General features: G+C 45.6%; 1 long non-coding RNA gene across 1 annotated transcript; it reads left to right on the forward strand.

Annotated features, from left to right (window-relative positions):
- Positions 1 to 4,373: 4,373 nt before the first annotated feature.
- LOC137307321 (uncharacterized) lies at positions 4,374 to 12,947 on the forward strand. The gene is made up of 3 exons (XR_010959106.1): positions 4,374 to 4,486; positions 6,003 to 6,051; positions 12,840 to 12,947. It is a non-coding gene; the product is annotated as an uncharacterized lncRNA (long non-coding RNA).
- Positions 12,948 to 14,627: the final 1,680 nt, after the last annotated feature.

The following is a 14,627-nucleotide window of genomic DNA, read 5'->3' on the forward strand; positions in this document are numbered from 1 at the left end:
GAATGGTACACACTGCAACCACTATGCGCTGGTGGTGAAGGGAGTGAATGTTTAGGGTGATGGATGGGGTGCCAATCAAGCGGGCTGCTGTGTCCTGGATGGTGTTGAGCTTCTTGAGTGTTGTTGGAGCTGCACTCATCCAGGCAAGTGGAGAGTATTCCATCACACTCCTGACTTGTGCCTTGTAGATGGTGGAAAGGCTTTGGGGAGTCAGGAGGGGAGTCACTCACCGCAGAATACCCAGCCTCTGACCTGCTCCTGTAGCCACAGTATTTATATGGCTGGTCCAGTTAAGTTTCTGGTCAATGGTGACCCCCAGGATGTTGATGGTGGGGGATTCGGCGATGGTAATGCTGTTGAATGTCAAGGGGAGGTGGTTAGACTCTCTCTTGTTGGAGATGGTCATTGCCTGGCACTTGTCTGGCACGAATGTTAATTGCCACTTATGAGCCAAGCCTGGATGTTGTCCAGGTCTTGCTGCATGTGGGCTCGGACTGCTTCATTATCTGAGGGGTTGCGAATGGAACTGAACACTGTGCAATCGTCAGCGAACATCCCCATTTCTGACCTTATGATGGAGGGAAGGTCATTGATGAAGCAGCTGAAGATGGTTGGGCCAAGGACACTGCCCAGAGGAACTCCTGCAGCAGTGCCCTGGGGCTGAGATAGTTGGCCTCCAACAACCACTACTATCTTCCTTTGTGCTAGGTATGACTCCAGCCACTGGAGAGTTTTCCCCCTGATTCCCATTGATTTCAATTTTACTAGGGCTCCTTGGTGCCACACTCGGTCAAATGCTGCCTTGATGTCAAGGGCAGTCGCTCTCACCTCACCTCTGGAATTCAGCTCTTTTGTCCATGTTTGGACGAAGGCTGTAATGAGGTCTGGAGCCGAGTGGTCCTGGCGGAACCCAAACTGAGCATCGGTGAGCAGGTTATTGGTGAGTAAGTGCCGCTTGATAGCACTGTCGACGACACCTTACATCACTTTGCTGATGATTGAGAGTAGACTGATGGGGTGGTAATTGACCGGATTGGATTTGTCCTGCTTTTTGTGGACAGGACATACCTGGGCAATTTTCCACATTGTCGGGTAGATGCCAGTGTTGTAGCTGTACTGGAACAGTTTGGCTAGAGGCGCAGCTAGTTCTGGAGCACAAGTCTTCAGCACTACAGCCGGGATGTTGTCGGGGCCCATCGCCTTTGCTGTATCCAGTGCACTCAGCCGTTTCTTGATATCCCGTGGAGTGAATCGAATTGGCTGAAGACTGGCTTCTGTGATGGTGGGGATATCAGGAGGAGGCCGAGATGGATCATCCACTCGGCACTTCTGGCTGAAGATGGTTGCAAACGCTTCAGCCTTGTCTTTTGCACTCACGTGCTGGACTACGCCATCGTTGAGGATGGGGATGTTTACAGAGCCTCCTCTTCCAGTTAGTTGTTTAATTGTCCACCACCATTCACGACTGGATGTGTCAGGACTGCAGAGCTTTGATCTGATCCGTTGGTTGTGGAATCGCTTAGCTCTGTCTATAGCATGTTGCTTCCGCTGTTTAGCATGCAATTAGTCCTGAGTTGTAGCTTCACCAGGTTGGCACCTCATTTTTCGGTACGCCTGTTGCTGCTCCTGGCATGCTCTTCTACACTCCTCACTGAACCAGGGTTGATCCCCTGGCTTGTTGGTAATAGTAGAGTGAGGAATATGCCGGGCCATGAGGTTACGTCTGACTAATAATCCCAATCCCTGACTAATAATCCCGGCATCTGACTAATAATCCCAATCCCTGACTAATAATCCCAATGTCTGACTAATAATCCCGGCAGCTGACTAATAATCCCAATCCCTGACTAATAATTCCAGTGTTTGACTAATAATCCCAATCCCTGACTAATAATCCCGGCGTCTGACTAATAATCCCAATGTCTGACTAATAATCCCGGCAGCTGACTAATAATCCCAATCCCTGACTAATAATCCCAGTGTTTGACTAATAATCCCAGTGTTTGACTAATAATCCCAATCCCTGACTAATAATCCCAGTGTTTGACTAATAATCCCAATCCCTGACTAATAATCCCAGTGTTTGACTAATAATCCCAATCCCTGACTAATAATCCCGGTGATTTCTTGAAGCTAATTTCAGTTTTCAGGTCCCGACCCAGGAAGAGGGGCTGCGTTCCCCCATTGGTCTTTTTGAGGCATCTCCAGCAGCATCTACTGCCATCTGTATATCTGTCTACTCCCATTCATTTGTTCATGGCTTCTAAAGGAGCATTACTGACACTCGTACAATGAAGTATAGCAGCTTCCCTCTTCTTTGGATGGGCAGAAGAGGCAAATCGCTCGACTTTATCCGCTGAGAGTCAGCCAGTGCCAGCAGGCAGAACACAGCCAACTATCATTTTGAAGCTATTCGTTGCGTGCAAAGTGCTTTGGGACATTGCTGAGAAGACGTGATGCAACTTCTTTTCCTCCTGTCTGAAAATGGTGACTTGTGCCCCCATGTAAATGTTAATGGCGACAGGGGCTCCCTCAAAAAGGGCACGGGATCCCTTGGGATTCTCACGGCAAAAGGAAGGCGCCGATAATACAGCATGGAACCATGCACAGGGGCACTCGGGAAACCTTCTGGTTTCCTGTATGGCTCGTCTGCCCCTGAATGGCAAGTCTTGGCGGGCAACTTCAGGGTTGCCAACTCTGGTTGGGTGTATTCCTGGAGATTTCATCACATAACCTCCAACCTCCAACCGCTCCACCATTGGTCGCCTGACACGTCCATCCTCGCAGTGCCTCAACTCCCTGCACTGATTAGAAAGTGAACAGATTCCTCGTCACCCAATTGGATGAGATTGTCAGTCAAACAGCCTTTTCTCCCCATTTCCAATATTTCTATTACTAACCAACAAAAGAGTTCAGAGAAAATGAAAATAAAAGCACCATTTTTTAAAACTCCCCTATGGTTTTTCTCCCGGGATATTCACAGCACGACAATCCTGAAAGGTTGGCAACCCTAGGCTACTTGAATGTAGAAGGCAGAGTCCCCCAAGTATCTATCCTTGGCCCCCTCCTAACTCTCATCTAAATGCTGCTCCTCAGCGACGTCATCCAAAAACACATCGTCAGGTTCCACATGTAGGCTGACGACACCCAGCTCTACCTCACCACCACCTCCCTCAATCCCTCCACTGCCTCTGATTTGGGTCACACTGCTTGTCCGACATCCATTGTCTTCGGTCCCCACCACAAACTCCGTTCCCTATCCACCGACTCCATCCCTCCCCCTGGCCACTGTCTGAGGCTGAACCAGACCGTTCACAACCTCGGTGTCCTATTTGACCCTGAGATGAACTTCCGACCACATATCCGCTCCATCACCAAGACCGCCTACTTCAGCCTCCGTAACATCGCCCGTCTCCGCCCCTGCCTCAGCTCATCTGCTGTTGAAACCCTCATCCGTGCCTTTGTTACCTCTACACTCGACTATTCCAATGCTGTCCTGACCAGCCTCCCACCTTGCCCCCTCCGTAAACTTGAGCTCATCCAAAACTCTGCTGCCCAAATCCTAACTCGCACCAAGTCCCGATCACCCATCACCCCTGTGCTCACTGACCTACATTGGCTCCCAGTCCGGCAATGCCTCGATTTTAAAATTCACATTCTTGTTTTCAAATCCCTCCATGGCCTCACCCCTCCCTATCTCTGTAACCTCCTCCAGCCCTACAAACCTCCGAGATCTCTGCGCTCCTCCAATTCTGGCCTTTTGCGCAACACTGATTTTCATCCCTCCACCATTGGCGGCCGTGCCTTCAGCCGCCTGGGCCCTGAGCTCTGGAATTCCCTCCCTAAACCTCTCCCCCTCTCTACCTCTCTCTCCTCCTTTAAGACGCTCCTTCAAACCTACCTCTTTGACCAAGCTTTTGATCACCTGTCCTAATATCTCCTTATGTGGCTCGGTGCCAAATTTTGTTTGATAATCGCTCCTGTGAAGCACCTTGGGACGTCTTACTACATTAAAATGGAAGTTGTTATTGTTGATGGAGCATCGTCAAATGAGGCCTGTTTCTCACCTGGTATATGCACATGTATTTCCAGTCGGGCTTACTGTATTGCACTCAAGCTGCTGCAATTGGCCTCAACGTCCCACCCTAGCAGAAGAAGATAAATTAACCATTCTTGCTCTTCGTTGCTAAGCAGTGGTGCGCCCGGTTAATTTATTCCAGCAATGGTTCCAGCTCTAGGAATCTGCGTTTCTGTAATCCATTAGTTTTACCTGTCCCTTCATTGATTAGTTTCCCTTGTAAATAAAGTCAGGCTCTTCCCGTTGTGATTCATTGTGTGCGTGAATCAGTGAAATTTATTTCCTGCTGACAACACAGCAGAGGTGAGTGGCATAAACCATTTGGCATTTGTTGCCACCAAAGGCAGGCACAACCTACCAGAAGGGAGCTTACAATTTGCATCTGGAAGCCTCTCCACTTACCATAAGGTAAAACCACAGGATTCAGTTGTGTTTGCTGTCCAGGGGGTTGGTGTCAGGCACATTATCACTTGTACTTAGGGTTGCCAACTCTCCAGGATTGCTCTGGAGTCTCCAGGAATTAAAGACTAATGTCCAGGAGGACCGCTGCGAGCAAAACCCTGGAGAAACATCAATGGGGGCATAAAAAATTGTGTTTTTTTTTTAAAGATGTCTTTGAACACTTTTGTTCATTAGTTATAAAAATATCGGACATGGGAAAACAGGCTGTTCGACTGACCATCAAGAATCGTCCAATCGGGTAACGAAGAGGCTATTCGCTTTCCAATTGGCTGGGAAGGTGGTGCGTCACAGGTGTGGACGTGTCGGGTGACGGGAGTGTGGGGGCGGGACGGTTGGAGGCGGGAGGTCACGTGATGAAACCTCCAGGAATATGTCCAACCAGAGTTGGCAACCCTATGCGTACGTGATGACAGAATGCCCTAACCCAGATTACCCAGAATGTGGGAGTGAGTCACTTTAATGTCTTATAATCGGCCAGGATTAACACGAGTGTTCCCTTGTGTTTCAAAGAAACTTTGAATTATTTTAATTTCACACCTCCTCCGGTGTACTAGTCAACATGTGAATTTTTTTTTTGCCAGTGTTTTCCTCTTCTGAGTCTTGTTACACTATCGATCCACCCGTTCTGGCAGTCCCCTGATAACTTGCTCAAGTAGCTCCCAGGAGTGTTGGCAGGCTACTCAACTGTAGTGGGCATCACAGCTGAGCCTGATCCTGTTCTCACCCAACATCCACAAATGAGCACTCCCAGGAGGGCTTGATAGACAGTGATCATGAACAGGAACCCTGTCCCCCGAATTTACACTTCCCTAACCCAAGGGCACTGAGGACAATTGTAATGGCGGCCGCCATTGGGTTAGGGAAGTGTAAATTCGGGGGACAGGGTTCCTGTTCCTAATCACTGTCTAACAAGCCTAGGCCCTAAGCTCTGGAACTCCCTCCATAAACCTCTCCGCCTCTCTCTCCTCCTTTAAGTCGCTCCTTAAAACCTACCTCTTTGACCAAACTTTTGGTCACCTGTCCTAACATCTTTTTACGTGGCTCGGATTTGATAATCGCTCCTGTAAAGTGCCTTGGGACGTTTTACTCCATTAAAGGTGCTGTCTAAATGCAAGGTGTTGTACAGACACCATGGTTAAGATCAAGTAATTCAGCACAGGCCTGGAATCGAATCCAGGATCTTTCTGGTCTGTGAGACTCAACTCACTGGATAAACTCACTGAAAAAGCCCCATGCAGATCAGTTTTCAGTTTTCATTTCAGGTTTTTTAATGCTGTTGTTATGTTCATTCAGTTGCAGTATTGCATTGTGTGCAATCTTTTGTGTACAGTGTGCCCCAACATGCAAAAGAGCTTTGCCTTTTATTTACTTACGTGCAATCTATTATTCAACTGCATTAGAAAGTTGAATTCTGACGAAGGGTCATTGACCTGAAACGTTATCTCTGTTTCTTTCTCCACAGGTGCTGCCTGACTTGCTGAGTATTTCCAGCATTTTCTGTTTTTATTTTAGTAGGTTATGTTTAATTGAAATTTGATGATTTTTTTTATTTGTTCATGGGATGTGGGTGTCGCTGGCGAGGCCGGCATTTATTGCCCATCCCTAATTGCCCTTGAGAAGGTGGTGGTGAGCCGCCTTCTTGAACCGCTGCAGTCCGTGTGGTGACGGTTCTCCCACAGTGCTGTTAGGAAGGGACTTCCAGGATTTTGACCCAGCGACGATGAAGGAACGGTGATATATTTCCAAGTCGGGATGGTGTGTGACTTGGAGGGGAACGTGCAGGTGGAGTTGTTCCCATGTGCCTGCTGCTCTTGTCCTTCTCGGTGGAAGGGAGGTGCTGTCAATTGGTAGATTTCTTTTTTAAATTGCTGATGATGTATTCTTTTCGGTGATTATGACCTGGGCGTAAGAATTCGCCAAGTAACTTTTGATAGTCACTTTACTGGGCACTGTTCTAAAAATTACTTTTAGCTACGATTATGGTATGTGATTTTCTATTAGTTACTTGAACTCCCACTTTTCACATCTCTCCCGCTGCCTGCGGTTCTCGAACTGCACTGACATCCTGCAGCTACCTCTCTTCTGCAGCAGGGGTAGAGTTTGTTGGTCAGGTGACTGATATAAGCTGGCATTTACAGCAGCCAAAAAGTGATCATACACTTGGCTTCAAAGTTTTAAAGTGGGAATATGCAGCATACACTCAACCACACTCCCGGATAGGAGGGGCTGCAGTGCAGGTTCACCAGAGGCTTAGAGGGTTAAATGACGAGATCAGGGTGCATACACTCGGTTTGTATTCCCTTGAGTTTAGGAGATTGAAGTGAGATCCGATCAAGGTATTTGAAATGTTAAAAGGATTTGATAGGATAGATAGGGAGAAACTAGAATCATAGAAAAGCTACAGCTCAGAAGGAGGTCATTCGGCCCATCTCGTCCGTGCCGGCTCTCTGCAAGTGCAATCCAGCTAGTCCCACTCCCCCGCCCTATCCCCGTAGCCCTGCAAATTTTTTCTCTTCAAGTACTTATCCAGTTCCCTTTTGAAGGCCATGATTGAATCTGCCTCCACCACCCCCTCGGGCAGTGCATTCCAGATCCTAACCACTCGCTGTGTAAAAAGGTTTTTCCTCATGTCACCTTTGGTTCTTTTGCCAATCACCTTAAATCTATGTCCTCTGGTTCTTGAACCTTCTGCCAATGGGAACAGTTTCTCTCTACCTACTCTGTCTAGACCCTTCATGATTTTGAATACCTCTATCAAATCTCCTCTCAACCGTCTCTCTTCCAAGGAGAAAAACCCCAGCTTCTCCAGTCTATCCATATAACTAAAGTCCCTCATCCCTGGAATCATTCCAGTAAATCTTTTCTGCACCCTCTCTAAGGCCTTCACATCTTTCCGAAAGTGCGGTGCCCAGAACTGGACACAATACTCCAGTTGTGGTCGAACCAGTGTTTTACAAACGTTAATCATGACTCCCTTGCTTTTGTACTCTATGCCTCTATTTATAAAGCCCAGGATCCCATATGCTTTTTTAACCGCTTTCTCAACCTGCCCTGCCACCTTCAATGATTTGTGTACATATACCCCCAGCTCTCTCTGTTCCTGTGCCCCTTTTAGAATTGTGTCCTCTAGTTTATATTGCCTCTCCTCATTCTTCCTACCGAAATGTATCACTTCGCATTTTTCTGCATTAAATTTCATCTGCCACGTGTCCGCCCATGCCACCAGCTTGTATATATCCTCTTGAAGTCTATCACTATCCTCCTCACTGTTCACTACACTTCCAAGTTTTGTGTCATCTGCAAATTTTGAAATTGTGCCCTGTACACCCAAGTCCAAGTCATTAATATATATCAAGAAAACCAGTGGTCCCAGCACTGACCCCTGGGGAGCACCACTGTACACCTCCCTCCAGTCCGAAAAACAACCATTCACCACTGCTCTCTGATTCCTGTCACTTAGCCAATTCTGTACCCATGCTGCTACTGCCCCCTTTTATTCCATGGGCTTCAATCTTGATGATAAGCCTATTATGCGGCACTTTATCAAATGCCTTTTGAAAGTCCATATACACCAGATCAACTGCATTGCCCTTATCTACCCTCTCTGTTACCTCATCAAAACACTCTATCAAGTTGGTTAAACACGATTTGCCTTTAACAAATCTGTGCTGGCTTTCCCTAATCAATCCACCCTCATTCAAGTGACTGTTAATTCTGTCCCAGATTATCGTTTCTAAAAGTTTCCCCTCTCCTGAGGTTAAACTGACTGGCCTATAGTTGCTGGGTTTATCCTTACACCCTTTTTTGAACAAGGGTGTAATATTTGCAATTCTCCAGTCCTCTGGCACCACTCCCGTATCTACGGATGAAGATTTTGGCCAGCACCTCCACAATTTCCACCCTTACTTCCTTCAGCAACCGAGGAGGCATCCCATCTGGACCGGGTGACTTATCTACTTCAAGTCCAGCTAGCCTTTCTAGCACCTCGTCTATCAATTTTTAGCCCATCCAGTATCTCAACTACATCTTCCTTTACTGAGACTCTGGCAGCATCTACTTCCTTGGTAAAGACAGATGCAAAATACTCCAGCCATGCCCTCTGCCTCCATGAGTAGATCTCCTTTATGGTCCCTAATCAGCCCCACTCCTCCTCTTACTACCTGTTTACTGTTTACATGTCTGTAGAAGACTTTTGGATTCCCTTTTATGTTGGCCACCAGTCTATTCTCATACTCTCTCTTTGCCCCTCTTATTTCCTTTTTCACTTCCCCTCTGAGCTTTCTATATTCTGCCTGGTTCTCACTTGTCAACCTGACATCTGTCATATGCCCCTTTTTTTTTGCTTCATCTTACTCTGTATCTCGTCATCCAGGGTGCTCTGGCTTTAGTTGCCCTACCTTTCTCCCTCGTGGGAATGTACCTAGACTGTACCTGAACCATCTCCTCTTTAAAGGCCGCCCATTGTTCAATTACAGTTATGCTTGCCAATCTTTGATTCCAATTTACCCGGACCAGATCTGTTCTCATCCCACTGAAATTGGCCCTCCTCCAATTGAGTATTTTTAATTTAGAGTGGTCTATGTCCTGCTATATGATCCTATATGATCGCTGCTCCCTAAATGTTCCCTCATTGACACTTGGCCCACCTCATTCCCCAAAACCAAGTCCAGAAATGCTGCCTTCCTCATTGGGCCGGAAATGTACTGGTCGAGAAAGTTATCCTGAACACATTTCAAAAATTCCTCCCCTCTTTGCCCCTTATTATTATTACTATCCCAGTCTATATTAGGATAATTGAAGTCCCCCACTATCACTACTCTACGGCTTTCGCACCTCTCTGTAATTTCCCTGCAAATTTGCTCCTCTATCTCCTTTCCACTAGTTGGTGGCCTATAGAATACACCCAGTAGTGTAATGGCACCTCTATTGTTTCTTAACTCTAACCAAATAGATTCTGTCCTTGACCCCTCCAGGATATCCTCTCTCTCCAGTACTGCAATATTCTCCTTAATCAATAATGTCACCCCCCCACCCTTCTTCCATGCATACGAACATACATACGAAAAAATGAATTAAGAGCAGGACTTGGCCATTCGGCCCCTCGAGCCTGCTCTGCCATTTGATAAGATCTTGGCTGATCTGATTGCGACCTCAACCCTACTTTCCCGTCTATCTACTATAACCTTTGACTCCCTTGTTAATCAGGAATCTATCTAACTCAGCCTTAAAAATATTCAATGACCCTGCCTCTACCGCTCTCTGGGGAAGGGAGGTCCACAGACTTACGACCCTCTGAGAGAAAAAAATTCTCCTTATCTCCTTCTTAAATGGGAGACCCCTTATTTTTAAACTCTGTCCCCTAGTTCTAGTCTCTCCCACAAGGGGAAACATCCCCTCAGCATCTACCCCTTCTAGTCCCCTCAGGATCTTATATGTTTCAATAAGATCACCTCTCATTCTTCTAAACTCCAGTGTATACAGGCCCAACTTGTCCAACCTTTCCTCATAAGATAACCCCCTCATCCCAGGAATCAGTCGAGTGAACCTTCTCTGAACTGCTTCTAAAGCAATTAAATAAGGAGACCAAAACTGCACACAGTATGTTAGATGTGGTCTCACCAATGCCCTGAACAACTGTAGCAAAACATCTCTGCTTTTATATTCCATTCCCCTTGCAATAAATGACAACATTCCATTTGCCTTCCTAATCACTTGCTGTACCTGCATACTAACTTTTTGTGATTCATGTACTAGGACACCCAGATCGTCTGTACCTCAGAGTTCTGCAATCTCTCTCCATTTAAATAATATACTGCTTTTCTATTCCTCCTGCCAAAGTGGACAAGTTCACATTTTCCCACATTATACTCCATCTGCCAAATTTTTGCCCACTCACTGAACCTATCTATATCCTTTTGCAGACTCCTTATGTTCTCTTCACAACTTACTTTCCTACCTACCTTTGAGCCATCAGCAAATTTAGCAACCATACATTCGGTCCCTTCATCCAAGTCATTGATATAGATTGTAAATAGTTGAGGTCCCAGCACTGATCCCTGTGGCACTCCACTCGTTACATCTTGCCAACCTGAAAATGACCCATTTATGCCTACTCTCTGTTTTCTGTTAGCTAACCAATCCTTTATCCATGCTAATATGTTACCCCCTACACCATGAGCTCTTATTTTGTGTAGTAGCCTTTGATGTGACACCTTGTCAAAAGCCTTCTGGAAATCCAAGTACACCATATCCACAGGATCCCCTTTATCAATGTTGCTTGTTACTTACTCAAAGAACTCTAATAAATTAGTCAAACACAATTTCCCTTTCACAAAGCCGTGTTGACTCTGCCTGATTGCATTGAGATTTTCTAAGTGCCCTGCTATAATCTCCTTAATAATAGATTCTAGCATTTTCCCTATGACAGATGTTAAGCTAACTGGCCTGTAGTTTCCTGCTTTCTGTCTCCCTCCTTTCTTGAATAGAGGAGTTACATTTGCTATTTTCCAATCTGATGGGACCCTTCCAGAATCTAGGGAATTTTGGAAAATTAATACCAATACATCTACTATCTCCGCACCCAGTTCTTTTAAGACCTTAGGATGAAGTCCGTCAGGACCAGGGGATTTGTCAGCTTTTAGTTCTAATAATTTTTTCAAAACCCTTTCCCTGGTGATTGTAACTGTTTTAAGTTCCTCCCTCCTTTTCATCTCTTGATTCACAATTATTTCCTTCCCTATCTTTCCTGAACACCTTGTATCCAGGAATATTTAGTACCCAATCCTGCCCTTTTTTGAGCCAGTTCTTCGTTATCACCGCGACATCATATTCCCATGTGGCTATTTGCCTGCAGCTCACCAACCTTGTTTACCATGCTTTGTGCGTTTACACACATGCACTGCAAACCTATCTTAGACCTTCTCGTATTCTCTCTTAGTCTGATCCCATCTAATACTGTACTATTTCTTATTCTAGTGCTATCTGTCTCTCCCGATCCTTTGTGCCCCTTGTTTTTCCTTTCCAATGCTCTATCCTGGTGCCCATCCACCTGCCAAATTAGTTTAAACCCCTCCCCACAGCACTAGTGAACCTCCCCGCATGACATTGGTCCCAGCTCTGTTGAGGTGCATCCTGTCCGACCTGTACAGGCCCCACCTCCCCCAGAACTGGTTCCAATGCCCCAGGAATCTAAAGCCCTCCCTCCTGAACCATCTCTCCAGCCACGCATTCATCTGCTCTATCCTCCTATTTCTATACTCGCTAGCGTGTGGCACTGGGAGTAATCCGGAGATTACTACCTTTGAGGTGCTGCTTGTTAATCTCTTTCCTAGCTCCCTAAATTCTGCCTGCAGGACCTCATCCCTCTTTCTACCTACTAGTTCCTCTAATGGGGAAATCAAGAACAAGGGGACAGAATCTTAAAATTAGAGCTGAGCCATCAAAAGCGAAATCCGGAAGCACTTTTTCACACAAAGGGTAGTAGAAATCTGGAACTCTGTCTTCCCCCAAAAGGCTGTGGATGCTGGGGGACAATTGGAGCTTTCCAGACTGAGATCGATAGATTTTCGTTGGGTAAGGGTATCCGGTGTTATGGAGCTACAGCGGGTAAATGGAGTTGAGGTACAGATCAGCCATGTTCTCATTGAATGGCGGCGCAGGCTCGAGGGGCTGAATGGCCTTCTCCTGTTCCTAATGTCCCTATGGATAACAATGAGTGCTGTAGAGAGACCTGTCATTCTGTTTGTCTGTAACAATGGGTACATGTGCATAGTAATATTGTTGCTGTGGTGACAATAAGAGGCACATTTTGCAGTGCAGCACAGTCATTGCCTCACACCAGCTGAAATACAATTGCAGTTTTAATTATACAAATCAGGGGCTTGTTTCTTTCTTGTATATCACTCACAGCCTTTTCAAAGAGCGTACATGCATGCCAACCACAGACAGCCTTTTGAGGGCCAGATCCACATGTCAACATCTGCTGATAAAATCATCGCAGGCCGGGCCCTTCACTTTACTGTTGCTCCTACCTGAGCCTTACTACAACTATGGCAGTAATTCTGGCCACTGCGTTATGTAGGCGGGAATTCCTCCCTAAAGTATGTATCCATAGCAGCTATAAAATAATAACCCAGAGAGGGTTAAGGAGATGGTTCTATATACTTCACTCGGGGACGATTTGATTGAGGTCTATAAAATAATGAAGCAACTAGATTGTATGCATAGTGACAAATGACCAGGGATCATGCGTGTAAATTAGACACAGGAAGAAATAAGTTACTGTTTCTTCTTTTCCCAGAGAACAGTTGGCCCGTGGAACAGACTGCCAGCTAGTGCGGTGAGTGCTGACGATTCACTGTGTACCTTCAAGAGAGCTGGACCGATTCCTGGCTGGAGCGGTGTTCGCATCGTACAAGGTTGGTACCAAATAATAATATAAGTCATTAGGTTTAGAATAGTTATGGGAAAGAACAAGGAAAAATCAAACATGAAAAAGCACAACTAGAGGGGGGCTAATTTCAGTGAGTGAAAAAGGGATCTCTCCCAGACAATTGGAATCAAAGGTTGGCAGGTAAAACAGTAAATGAGCAATGGGAGACCTTGAAAGAGGAGAGAGTTCAGGTACAGACTAGACACATTCCTACGAGGGGGAAAGGAAGGCCATCCAAAGCTAGAGCTCCCTGGATGACTAAAGATATAGAGATTAAAATGAAACAGAAAAAGGAGGCTCATGGTAATTGTTGGGTTCATAATACAGTAGAGAACCAGGCTTAATACAGGAAGTACAGAGGAGAACTGAAAAAGGAAATAAGAGGGGCAAAGAGAGAGTATGAGAATAGATTGCCGGGTAATTTAAAAGAGAGCCCAAAAGTCTTTTATAAACATATAAATAGTAAAAGGGTAGTCTAAGGAAGGGTGGGGCCGATTAGGGACCAAAAAGGAGATCTTGTGGAGGCAGAGGGCATGGCTGAAGAACTAAATGAATACTTTGCATCGATCTTCACCAGAGAAGAGGATGCTGTCAATATCATAGTAAAGGAGGAGGTAGTAGCAATATTGGAGAGGACAAAAATAATGAAGTACTGAAAAGATTGGCAGTACTCAAAGTAGAAAAGTCACCCGGTCCGGATGGGATGTATCCTAGGTTACTGAGGGAAGTAAGGGTGGAAATTGCGGAGGATCTGGCCACAATCTTCCAATCCTCCTTAGATATGGGGATGGTGCCAGAGGACTGGAGGATTGCAAATATTACACCCCTGTTCAAAAAAGGGGAGAGGGATAAACTCGGCAATTACAGGCCAGTCAACCTAACCTCGATGGTGGGGAAACTTTTGGAGATAATAATCTGGGACAAAATTAATTGACACTTGGAAAAGTATCGGTTAATAAATGAAAGTCATCACAGATTTGTTAAAGGAAAATCGTGTTTGATGAACTTGATTGAGTTCTTTGATGAAATAACAGAGAGGGTTGATGAGGATAGTGGGTTGATGTTGTGTACATGGACTTTCAAAAGGCATTTGATAAAGTACCACATAATAGACTTGTTAGCAAAATTAAAGTCTATGGGATTAAAGGGGCAGTGGCTGTGTGGATACAAAATTGGCTAAGGGACAGAAAGCAGAGAGTAGTGGCGAACAGTTGTTTTTCAGACTGTAGGGAAGTATACAATGGTGTTTCCCATGGGTCGGTATTAGGACCACTGCTTTTTTTGATATATATTAACGACCTCGACTTGTGTATAGAGAGTATGATTTCAAAGTTTGCAGATAACACGAAACTTGGAAATGTAGTAAACGATGTGGAGGATAGTAACAGACTTCTTCAGGCGGACATGGACAGACTGGTGAAAAGGGCAGACACATGGCAGATGAAATTTAACGCAGAGAAGTGTGAAGTGATGCGTTTTGGTAGGAAGAATGAGGAGAGGCAATATAAACTAAATGGTACAATTTTAAAGGGATTGCAGGAACAGAGAGACCAAGTGGGTGTATGTACACAAATCTTTGAAGGTGGCAGGACAGGTTGAGAAGGCTACTAAAAAGGCATATGCGATCCTGGGCTTTATAAGTAGAGGCATAGAGTA

The sequence above is a fragment of the Heptranchias perlo genome, chromosome 3, assembly GCF_035084215.1.
Source record: "Heptranchias perlo isolate sHepPer1 chromosome 3, sHepPer1.hap1, whole genome shotgun sequence".
NCBI classification, from domain to species: domain Eukaryota; kingdom Metazoa; phylum Chordata; class Chondrichthyes; order Hexanchiformes; family Hexanchidae; genus Heptranchias; species Heptranchias perlo.